The following is a 10,759-nucleotide window of genomic DNA, read 5'->3' as shown; positions in this document are numbered from 1 at the left end:
GATGTTTCTGATTACTTGCCCTTTGCAAAGCTCATCGCATGACAAGCAAGTATTTTTTTCCAGGGTTTATGTTTTTTGCTGGGTTGTGACAATGGCATCATAATCAACCAGAGAGGTTTTCCTACAATTTGTATGGACTATGCAGTTTGTGTGGAAATTAGCTTTCGTCGTGAAATCGATCTGAGATTCTGCAGCTTCGGAAAAACAAAAACAATAAATTGTTCGCTTGACAAATGCTCAAAAAGAATCTTAGTGAGAACAGTGTTGCTTAGGGCAACTCCAAAGCGGACCCTCAAACCGCCCGCATCCGTTTGGACCGACATGTCCTGATACAGTTTCCCATCCAACGCGGTAACCCATCGGCCCATCGACGTGTCCAGACGTCTGTTTTCCCACAAACTAGAAGCAAACCAAAGGGGGGCTTTGTGGGAGTCCGTACATCCACGTGATAAATAAAAAGCCACCATGTACCCCTCTCCTCTCGGTCCGGATGGCGGAAGGCCCTTAATGTGGTTTGGTGGAAGAATTAGCATGGTTGGCGTTTGGTGAAAGCCACTACACTTTGATTCACAATTTTTCTCCTTCATTTTTTTTCAAATGCTCATTTCGCGGAAGCAAGCAGGATGGCTACTAATTCATTTGACGGAAGCTAGTTCAAATGCTTAAGCAAGCTACTAGTTCGTGCTTCATTTGGCGGAAGCCAGTTCAAATGTTGAAGCATTTGGCGGAAGCCATGCTAGCACGTGGATTAGTAGTCCCTCCGCCAAACAAAAGGCTACAAAATCATCGTTGTTATTTTTTAAGAGAATCACATGGTTATTTCGACATGTTTGGCGGAAGGTTATTTAGCCGAGCACGGATTAAGTTTAACGGAGATGGATAATTGAGATACATGGTTGGATTGGCGGCTTCCAAATCAGTGTCTACGACTGGTCTCCACCGGTCTGCGGATGGATGCCATGTCCAATTTGAGGGTCAGCTTTGGAGATGCTCTTAAGAAGCAAATCTTCGGTATTGATATTCGTCCCTTTGTGTGCTCAGTCCGTGAAACAGTTTTGTGTTTCAGGTGGGATGCAATCGTACCACCGAAATCCCATATCACCTAAGCATATCTGATAGCTTTGATGTCTACAAAAGTTAAATTGGGCAGCACATACAACGTGCTTGGGAATTGATCCCAAACCCCAACACATTGGATAATCTACCAACCCCCAACATAAGGGAAAGAAGTGGCTGCACCCATTTTCGGTGCACCCACGGTGCACCCACGCAAGAAAACATATCAAAACATTTAAAAAAAATCTGAAACTTCGTGAAAATGATCGTCAACAAATATTATGAGGGCTTGCAAAGTTTGGTGGTCAAATAACATTCGAGAAGCGCTCTACAAAAAAGACAAAATTGCAAAATCTGCTCAAACAGTGCACGTACATTTTCACTAATTTTCAGTGATTTTATCTTTTTTGTAGAGAGCTCCTCGAATGTTATTTGACCACCAAATTTTGCAAACCCCCATAACATTTGTTGATGATCATTTCCACGAAGTTTCAGATTTTTTCGAAATGTTTTGATATGTTTTCTTGCATGGGTGCACCGTGGGTGCACCGAGAGTGGGTGTAGAAGAACCACTCTCCCCAACATAATCATCTCTACTATGGCAATGGCAAAACAATGTATAAAGGTGGTTTATTTGGAACATTCCTCTCATTCATAGTTTATTTGGTACTCATAATGCAAGCTTAGTATCTTGTATTCTTGTCTATGATTACGGTTCTAGTGACAGGCTCATCTGAAAGCATAACGCTGCATGTGTTTACACTACTAAAGTGAGTACCATAATTTTGGGCCTGTTTTGTCCCCTAACATTCAAATTCAAAATACTAGTTTCACAGGCACTACGAAGAATCTGTTATAGGTTATCTGGAAGGATAAAGTTTTGCCACCTAGAATTCAGACCTTTGCGTGGAGGTTACTTCGGCAGGCTCTTCCTAGAGCTGCTTCAAGATCATCTCATGTTCAGCCTTTTTGTAAAAGATGTGGGCAACTAGAGGACGATATTCATTTGTTATTTTCCTGGGAATTTGTTAGAGCATTTTGGTTTCTATCTCCCCTTGCTATCAGGATTGACTACTTGCTTTCCACTGACCAGAATCTTGTTCTTGAAGTCATTAACACTATATCAACAACTCATCAAGATCAAACTCTTTGTCTATCATATTTCTTATCTAATGGAACATCTGGAAGGCAATAAATGATATTGCTTTCAACAACAGAGAGTGGAAAGTGTTGTAGGTTATAATGCAACCAAGGCTATGTTGAAAGAGCAAGAACTGGAGTACATAGCTCAGGGAGGAAAAAAGAGGAGTCAGTGATAGCTTGCCACCAGGGAAGTTTTCTTTGCAGCTCGAGATGAACCGATTCAAGGAGGGGCCAAATGTCTTTACCGATGCTGCTTGGAAAGATATTTCTTTGTTTGATAACTCTAAAGCAGAAAAAAGGGAATAAAAAATAAATGTCAGAAGTGGGGTTTGAACCCACGCCCTCGTAAGAGGACCAGAACTTGAGTCTGGCGCCTTATACCACTCGGCCATCCTGACTTCCGTATTCTTTACTTTTCCCGTATTTACATGTACATACCTAGTTGTGCTGTCCTCTCGATTGCCTTTGTCGTAAGATCTCCTTCACTTCACTTCCCTTATTACATTTGCGTTGTGAAGTACCAAAGTAGTATTCATTTTCCACAATTTTTTGTCATAATAAGTAGCCAAAGTAGGATTCAGCCAGCTTAAAAACATACAGGTAGGACTCACAATCTGCCCGCACTAGCTAGCTAGCGGGAGACTGGCGGCAAGCAGAGAGCAGAATCCTCTATCTCTCTTCCTGCTCGCTTCCAAGCAAGGACCAGTGGCAACTTCCGCCGGCAGGCTTGCGTAACCTCACAAATCTTGAGGCGCTGGATCTCTCCATGAACCACCTCAACCACCCGGCCGCATTCTCCTGGTTCTGGAACGTGACAAGCCTTACTTGCATCTGCTCGAATTTTGTCTACTTTGGGCCTAGCCCAATAACAGTTTCAGAAATTCTTAATAGCGCTCAGCGCAACTACTGACTTCTTCGTCATGGACGCCCCGGACTCCGACGACTACTTTCCCGACGACGACTTCTTACGCACTAGATACAGCAACGGTCGAAGCAGATTGGCTTCGTCGGCTCTTGAATCACTTGTCGGTTGTTGAGAAACATGTACCGGGTATCCTTATGAACTACGACAACCAAACTGTGATCACGAAAGTGAGCAGCTCAAAGGATAACATGAAGTTATCAAGACACGTTCAGAGAAGATGAAAGTCTGTTAGAAAAATAAAAAACTCCGGAGTTATTGCATTGGATAATATCCAAACGTCTAAAAATCTGGCAGATCCTTTTACTAAGGGTCTTTCACGTAATGTGATAGATAATGCATCGATGGATATGGGTATGAGACCCATAATATGAGTTGTTCACAGTGGTAACCTATTCTTTGTGATCGGAAATCCCGTGAATTAGATGTGGAAGACAAGCTGTTGGTCAACTGAGAGGAGAGTATCCTTACTATTCACAATACCACTCCATGAAGATGCAATATTCTCCTAATGTGCATGGCAGGTTGATGTATATCTTAATGTGTTCTAAGTGGCTCATTTAAGCAGAGATGTTGTCCTGCAGAACATCTTTTGAAGAACACACCTATATGAGTCTGATTGTCAAACGTCGCAATCTATGAGAGTAGGGTTCTCTCTAGTAAACTCATAAAAGGTAACGGAGTATGACGCATAAGCTCCACCCGCGGGGAAGACCCACGGTAGCCACGTATCGGTCAAGGCTTTATGTGAAGCTAGATTCACAGAAAACTTGCAGTTCAAGGCCCAGTCCACTGTTCAAGTTGCTTACTAGTGTAGCATAGAGTTCTAGGTGGAAGTTCAACTTAACAGTCTCCACTGCAGTACCTGTATATAAAACAGTGTTTTGGAACCAAAGGCAATTTTTCTGTGCCTCTGGGATCTGGTGGGGGATTGCTGGAATTTTGTCTACTTTGGGCCTAGCCCAATAGCAGTTTGAGAAATTCTTAATAAATCCTAGAGGCCCACACAGCCTATTCGTGCAAGGCAAGAGGTGGAACTAAAGTTTAGTCCCACATTGCTAGTTTAGAGGGAGTTGGACCTCTTTATAAGGGAGTTTCTTTTCTCATTGGTATGAGCATGAGAACAAGAGGGGCATCCATGCGCGCTCCTCCTCCGCCGCCCGCCTCGCCACGCCACGCCTCGCCTCGTCACGCCACGGCGCGGCGCGGCACGGCGCGGTGCGGGAATGAGCCAATCTGATGTCTAAATTTTTGCCACGCACTACGGGTATACGAAAGGTCACATGGAAGCTGAAAAGATTTTTGCGAAACTGGAGTTCGAATGCGAACGGTGCAGCCCTTCGGCTGCTGGCTGTTTGCTTCATCTCTGTCTCTTCGTCTCACCTCCCGTCGCTGCCCTCTCACCTCCTTCTCTTGTGCCTACAAAAGGGAGGTCCCTCCTCCCAGAGAGATGCACCAGAACCTCTTCTTCCTCTCGCCACAAGTTCCTGAGCACTGCGCTGCTGCTACGTTCTTCCCCATCCCTGCTTGCGGCGTGCACCGCGGGTCGGGACAGTAGGCCTCCGAAATCGCACTTTTGAGTCCTGTACGGGAGAAGGGTGATAAGGTTTTTGGGGCGCGCTCAGCACGACTACTGACTTCTTCATCACGGACGCCCCGGACTCCGACGACTACTTCCCCGACGACGACTTCTTACATCACTAGATACAACTACGGTCGAAGCAGATTGGCTTCGTCGGCTCTTGAATGACTTGTCAGTTGTTGAGAAACCTGTATCGGGTATCCTTATGAACTGCGACAACCAAACTGTGATCACGAAAGTGAGCAGCTCAAAGGATAACATGAAGTCATCAAGACACGTTCAGAGAAGATTAAAGTCTGTCAGAAAAATAAAAAACTCCGGAGTTATTGCATTGGATTATATCCAAACGTCTAAAAATCTGGCAGATCCTTTTACTAAGGGTCTTTCACGTAATTTGATAGATAATGCATCGAGGGAGTTGGGTGTGAGACCCACAATATGAGTTGTTCACAGTGGTAACCTATTCTTTTTGATCAGAGATCCCGTGAATTAGATGTGGAAGACAAGCTGTTGGTCAACTGAGAGGAGAGTATCCTTACTATTCATAATACCACTCCATGAAGATGCAATACTCTCCTAATCTGCATGGCAGGTTGATGTATATCTTAATGTGTTCTAAGTGGCTCATTTAAGCAGTGATGTTGTCTTGCAGAACATCTTTTGAAGAACACACCTATATGAGTCTGATTGTCAAACGTCACAATCTATGAGAGTAGGGTTCTCTCTAGTAAACTCATGAAAGGTAACGGAGTATGATGCATAAGCTCCACCCGCGGGGAAGACCCACGGTAGCCACGCATCGGTCAAGGCTTTATGTGAAGCTAGATTCGCAGAAAACTTGCAGTTCAAGGCCCAGTCCACTGTTCAAGTTGCTTACTAGTGTAGCATAGAGTTCTAGGTGGAAGTTCAACTTAACAGTCTTCACTGCAGTATCGATATATAAAACAGTGTTTTGAAACCAAAGGCAATTTTTGTGTGCCTCTGGGATCTGGTGGGGGATTGCTGGAATTTTGTCTACTTTGGGCCTAGCCCAATAGTAGTTTGAGAAATTCCTAATAAATCCTAGAGGCCCACGCAGCCCATTCGTGCAAGGCAAGAGGTGGAACTAAAGTTTAGTCCCACATTGCTAGTTTAGAGGGAGTTGGACCTCTTTATAAGGGAGTTTCTTTTCTCACTGGTATGAGCATGAGAACAAGAGGGGCATCCACACGCGCTCCTCCTCCGCCGCCCGGCTCGCCACGCCACGCCTCGCCTCGCCTCGCCTCGTCACGACGCGGCGCGGGAATCAGCCGAGCCGATATCTAAATTTTTGCCACGCACTACGGGTATAATAAAGGTCACACGGAAGCTGAAAAGATTTTTACGAAAGTGGAGTTCGAATGCGAACGGTGCAGCCCTTCGGCTCCTGACCGTTTGCGTCATCTCTGTCTCTTCGCCTCACCTCCCGTCGCTGCCCTCTCGCCTCCTTCTCTTGTGCCTAAAAAAGGGAGGTCCCTTCTCCCAGAGAGACGCACCAGAACCTCTTCTTCCTCTCGCCACAAGTTCCTAAGCACTGCGCTGCTGCTACGTTCTTCCCCATCCCTGCTTGCGGCGTGCACCACGGGTCAGGACAGTAGGCCTCCGAAACCGCACCTTTTGAGTCCTGTACGGGAGAAGGGTGATAAGGTTTTTGGGGAGCGCTCAGCACGACTACTTCTTCGTCACAGACGCCCCGGACTCCGACGACTACTTCCCCAACGACGACTTCTTACAACACTAGATACAGCTACGGTCGAAGCAGATTGGCTTCGTCGTCTCTTGAATGACTTGTCGGTTGTTGAGAAACCTGTACCAGGTATCCTTATGAACTGCGACAATCAAACTGTGATCATGAAAGTGAGCAACTCAAAGGATAACATGAAGTCATCAAGACACGTTCAGAGACGGTTAAAGTCTGTCAGAAAAATGAAAAACTCCGGAGTTATTGCATTGGATTATATCCAAACGTCTAAAAATCTGGCAGATCCTTTTACTAAGGGTCTTTCACGTAATGTGATAGATAATGCATCAATGGATATGGGTATGAGACCCACAATATGAGTTGTTCACAGTGGTAACCTATTCTTTGTGATCGGAGATCCCATGAATTAGATGTGGAAGACAAGCTGTTGGTCAACTGAGAGGAGAGTATCCTTACTATTCACAATACCACTCCATGAAGATGCAATACTCTCCTAATGTGCATGGCAGGTTGATGTATATCTTAATGTGTTCTAAGTGGCTCATTTAAGCAGAGATGTTGTCCTGCAGAACATCTTTTGAAGAACACACCTATATGAGTCTGATTGTCAAACGTCGCAATCTATAAGAGTAGGGTTCTCTAAAACTCATGAAAGGTAACCGAGTATGACGCATAAGCTCCACCCGCGGGGAAGACCCACGGTATCCACGTATCGGTCAAGGCTTTATGTGAAGCTAGATTCACAGAAAACTTGCAGTTCAAGGCCCAGTCCACTGTTCAAGTTGCTTACTAGTGTAGCATAGAGTTCTAGGTGGAAGTTCAACTTAACAGTCTCCACTGCAGTACCTGTATATAAAACAGTGTTTTGGAACCAAAGGCAATTTTTGTGTGCCTCTGGGATCTGGTGGGGGATTGCTGGAATTTTGTCTACTTTGGGCTTATCCCAATAGCAGTTTCAGAAATTCTTAATAAATCCTAGAGGCCCACGCATCCCATTCGTGCAAGGCAAGAGGTGGAACTAAAGTTTAGTCCCACATTGCTAGTTTAGAGGGAGTTGTGAAGGAAATATGCCCTAGAGGCAATAATAAAGTTATTATTTATTTCCTTATATCATGATAACTGTTTATTATTCATGCTAGAATTGTATTAAACAGGAAACATAATACATGTGTGAATACATAGACAAACAGTATGTCACTAGTATGCCTCTACTTGACTAGCTCATTGATCAGAGATGGTTATGTTTCCTAACCATAGACAAAGTGTTGTCATTTGATTAATGAGATCACACCATTAGGAAGAATGATGTGATTGACTTGACCCATTCCGTTAGCTTCGCACACGATCGTTTAGTATTCTGCTATTGCTTTCTTCATGACTTATACTTCCTATGACTATGAGATTATGCAACTCCCGTTTATCGGAGGAACACTTTGTGTGCTACCAAACGTCACAACGTAACTGGGTGATTATGAATGTGCTCTACAGGTGTCTCCAAAGGTACTTGTTGGGTTGGCGTATTTCGAGATTAGGATTTGTCACTCCAAATGTCGGAGAGGTATCTCTGGGCCCTCTCGGTAATGCACATCACTTAAGCCTTGCAAGTATTGCTACTAATGAGTTAGTTGCGGGATGATGTATTATAGAACGAGTAAAGAGACTTGCCGGTAACGAGATTGAACTAGGTATTGAGATACCGACGATCGAATCTCGGGCAAGTAACATACCGGTGACAAAGGGAACAACGTATGTTGTTATGCGGTTTGACCGATAAAGATCTTCGTAGAATATGTGGGAGCCAATATGAGCATCCAGGTTACGCTGTTGGATATTGACCGGAGATGTGTCTTGGTCATGTCTACATAGTTCTCGAACCCGTAGGGTCCGCATGCTTAACATTTCGATGATAGTTATATTACGAGTTTATATGTTTTGATGTACCAAAGGTTGTTAGGAGTCCCAGATGTGATCGCGGACATGACAAGGAGTCTCGAAATGGTCGAGACATGAAGATTGATTTATTGGAAGCCTATGTTTGGATATCGGAAATGTTCTGGGTGAAATCGGGATTTTACCGGAGTACTGGGAGGTTACCGGAACCCCTCGGGGACTTAATGGGCCTTAGTGGGCCTAGGTGGAAGAGAGGAGAGGCGGCTAGGGCTAGGCCGCGCCCCCTCCCCCCCAGTCCGAATAGGACAAGGAGAGGGGGGCGGCGCCCCCTTCCTTCTTCTCCTCCACTCTTTCCCCCTCCCAAGTCCTAATCCAACTAGGAAACGGGGGGAGTCCTACTCCCGGTGGGAGTAGGACTCCTCCTAGCACGCCTCCTCCCTGGCCGGCCGCACCCCCCTTGCTCCTTTATATACGGGGCAGGGGGCACCCCATAGACACAACAATTGATCGTTTGATGTTTTAGCCGTGTGCGGTGCCCCCCTCCACCATAGTCCACCTCGATATTACTATAGCAGTGCTTAGGTGAAGCCCTGTGTCGGTAGAACATCAACATTGTCACCACGCCGTCGTGCTCACGAAACTCTCCCTCAACACTCGGCTGGATCGGAGTTCGAGGGACGTCATCGGGTTGAATGTGTGCTGAAGTCAGAGGTGACGTACGTTCGGTACTTGATCGGTCGGATCGTGAAGACGTACGACTACATCAACCGTGTTGTGCTAACGCTTCCGCTTTCGGTCTACGAGGGTATGTGGACAACACTCTGCCGTCTTGTTTCTATGCATCACCATGATCTTGCGTGTGCGTAGGAATTTTTTTGAAATTACTACATTCCCCAACGGTGGCATCCGAGCCAGGTTTTATGCGTAGATGTCATATGCATGAGTAGAACACAAGTGAGTTGTGGGCGATATAAGTCATACTGCTTACCAGCATGTCATACTTTGGTTCGGCGATATTGTTAGATGAAGCGGCCCGGACCGACATTACGCGTACGCTTACGCGAGATTGGTTCTACCGACGTGCTTCGCACACAGGTGGCTGGCGGGTGTCAATTTCTCCAACTTTAGTTGAATCGAGTGTGGTTACACCCGGTCCTTGCGAAGGTTAAAACAGCACCAACTTGACAAACTATCGTTGTGGTTTTGATGCGTAGGTAAGAACGGTTCTTGCTAAGCCCGTAGCAGCCACGTAAAAACTTGCAACAACAAAGTAGAGGACGTCTAAATTGTTTTTGCAGGGCATGTTGTGATGTGATATGGTCAAGACATGATGCTAAATTTTATTGTATGAGATGATCATGTTTTGTAACCGAGTTATCGGCAACTGGCAGGAGCCATATGGTTGTCACTTTATTGTATGCAATGCAATCGCCCTGTAATGCTTTATTTTATCACTAAGCGGTAGCGATAGTCGTAGAAGCATAAGATTGGCGAGACGACAACGATGCTACGATGGAGATCAAGGTGTCGCGCCGGTGACGATGGTGATCATGACGGTGCTTCAGAGATGGAGATCACAAGCACAAGACGATGATGACCATATCAAATCACTTATATTGATTGCATGTGATGTTTATCTTTTATGCATCTTATCTTGCTTTGATTGACGGTAGCATTATAAGATGATCTCTCACTAAATTTCAAGATAAAAAGTGTTCTCCCTGAGTATGCACCGTTGCCAAAGTTCGTCGTGCCCAGACACCACGTGATGATCGGGTGTGATAAGCTCTACGTCCATATACAACGGGTGCAAGCCAGTTTTGCACACGCAGAATACTCAGGTTAAACTTGATGAGCCTAGCATATGCAGATATGGCCTCGGAACACTGAGACCGAAAGGTCGAGCGTGAATCATATAGTAGATATGATCAACATAGTGATGTTCACCATTGAAAACTACTCCATTTCACGTGATGATTGGTTATGGTTTAGTTGATTTGGATCACGTGATCACTTAGAAGATTAGAGGGATGTCTTTCTAAGTGGGAGTTCTTAAGTAATATGATTAATTGGACTTAAATTTATCATGAACTTAGTACCTGATAGTATCTTGCTTGTCTATGTTTGATTGTAGATAGATGGCCCGTGCTGTTGTTCCGTTGAATTTTAATGCGTTCCTTGAGAAAGCAAAGTTGAAAGATGATGGTAGCAATTACACGGACTGGGTCCGTAACTTGAGGATTATCCTCATTGCTGCTCAGAAGAATTACGTCCTGGAAGCACCGCTGAGTGCCAGGCCTGCTGCTGATGCAACTGACGACGTTAAGAACGTCTGGCAAAGCAAAGCTGATGACTACTCGATAGTTCAGTGTGCCATGCTTTACAGCTTAGAACCAGGACTTCAACGACGTTTTGAACATCATGGAGCATATGAGATGTTCCAAGA

At 45.1% G+C, this 10,759-nt stretch overlaps 1 non-coding gene and 1 pseudogene across 1 annotated transcript; one reads left to right on the top strand and one right to left on the bottom strand.

Moving 5' to 3' along the window:
• Positions 1-950: 950 nt before the first annotated feature.
• Positions 951-10,759, top strand: part of LOC119272826 — a 53,261-nt pseudogene continuing 43,452 nt past the window's right edge.
• On the bottom strand, positions 2,514-2,597 carry TRNAL-CAA. The gene has a single exon. It is a non-coding gene; the product is annotated as a tRNA-Leu (tRNA).

The sequence above is a fragment of the Triticum dicoccoides genome, chromosome 3A, assembly GCF_002162155.2.
Source record: "Triticum dicoccoides isolate Atlit2015 ecotype Zavitan chromosome 3A, WEW_v2.0, whole genome shotgun sequence".
NCBI classification, from domain to species: domain Eukaryota; kingdom Viridiplantae; phylum Streptophyta; class Magnoliopsida; order Poales; family Poaceae; genus Triticum; species Triticum dicoccoides.
The sequence above is the reverse complement of the archived record's forward strand: the minus strand, read 5'-3'. Positions and strand labels throughout refer to the sequence as shown.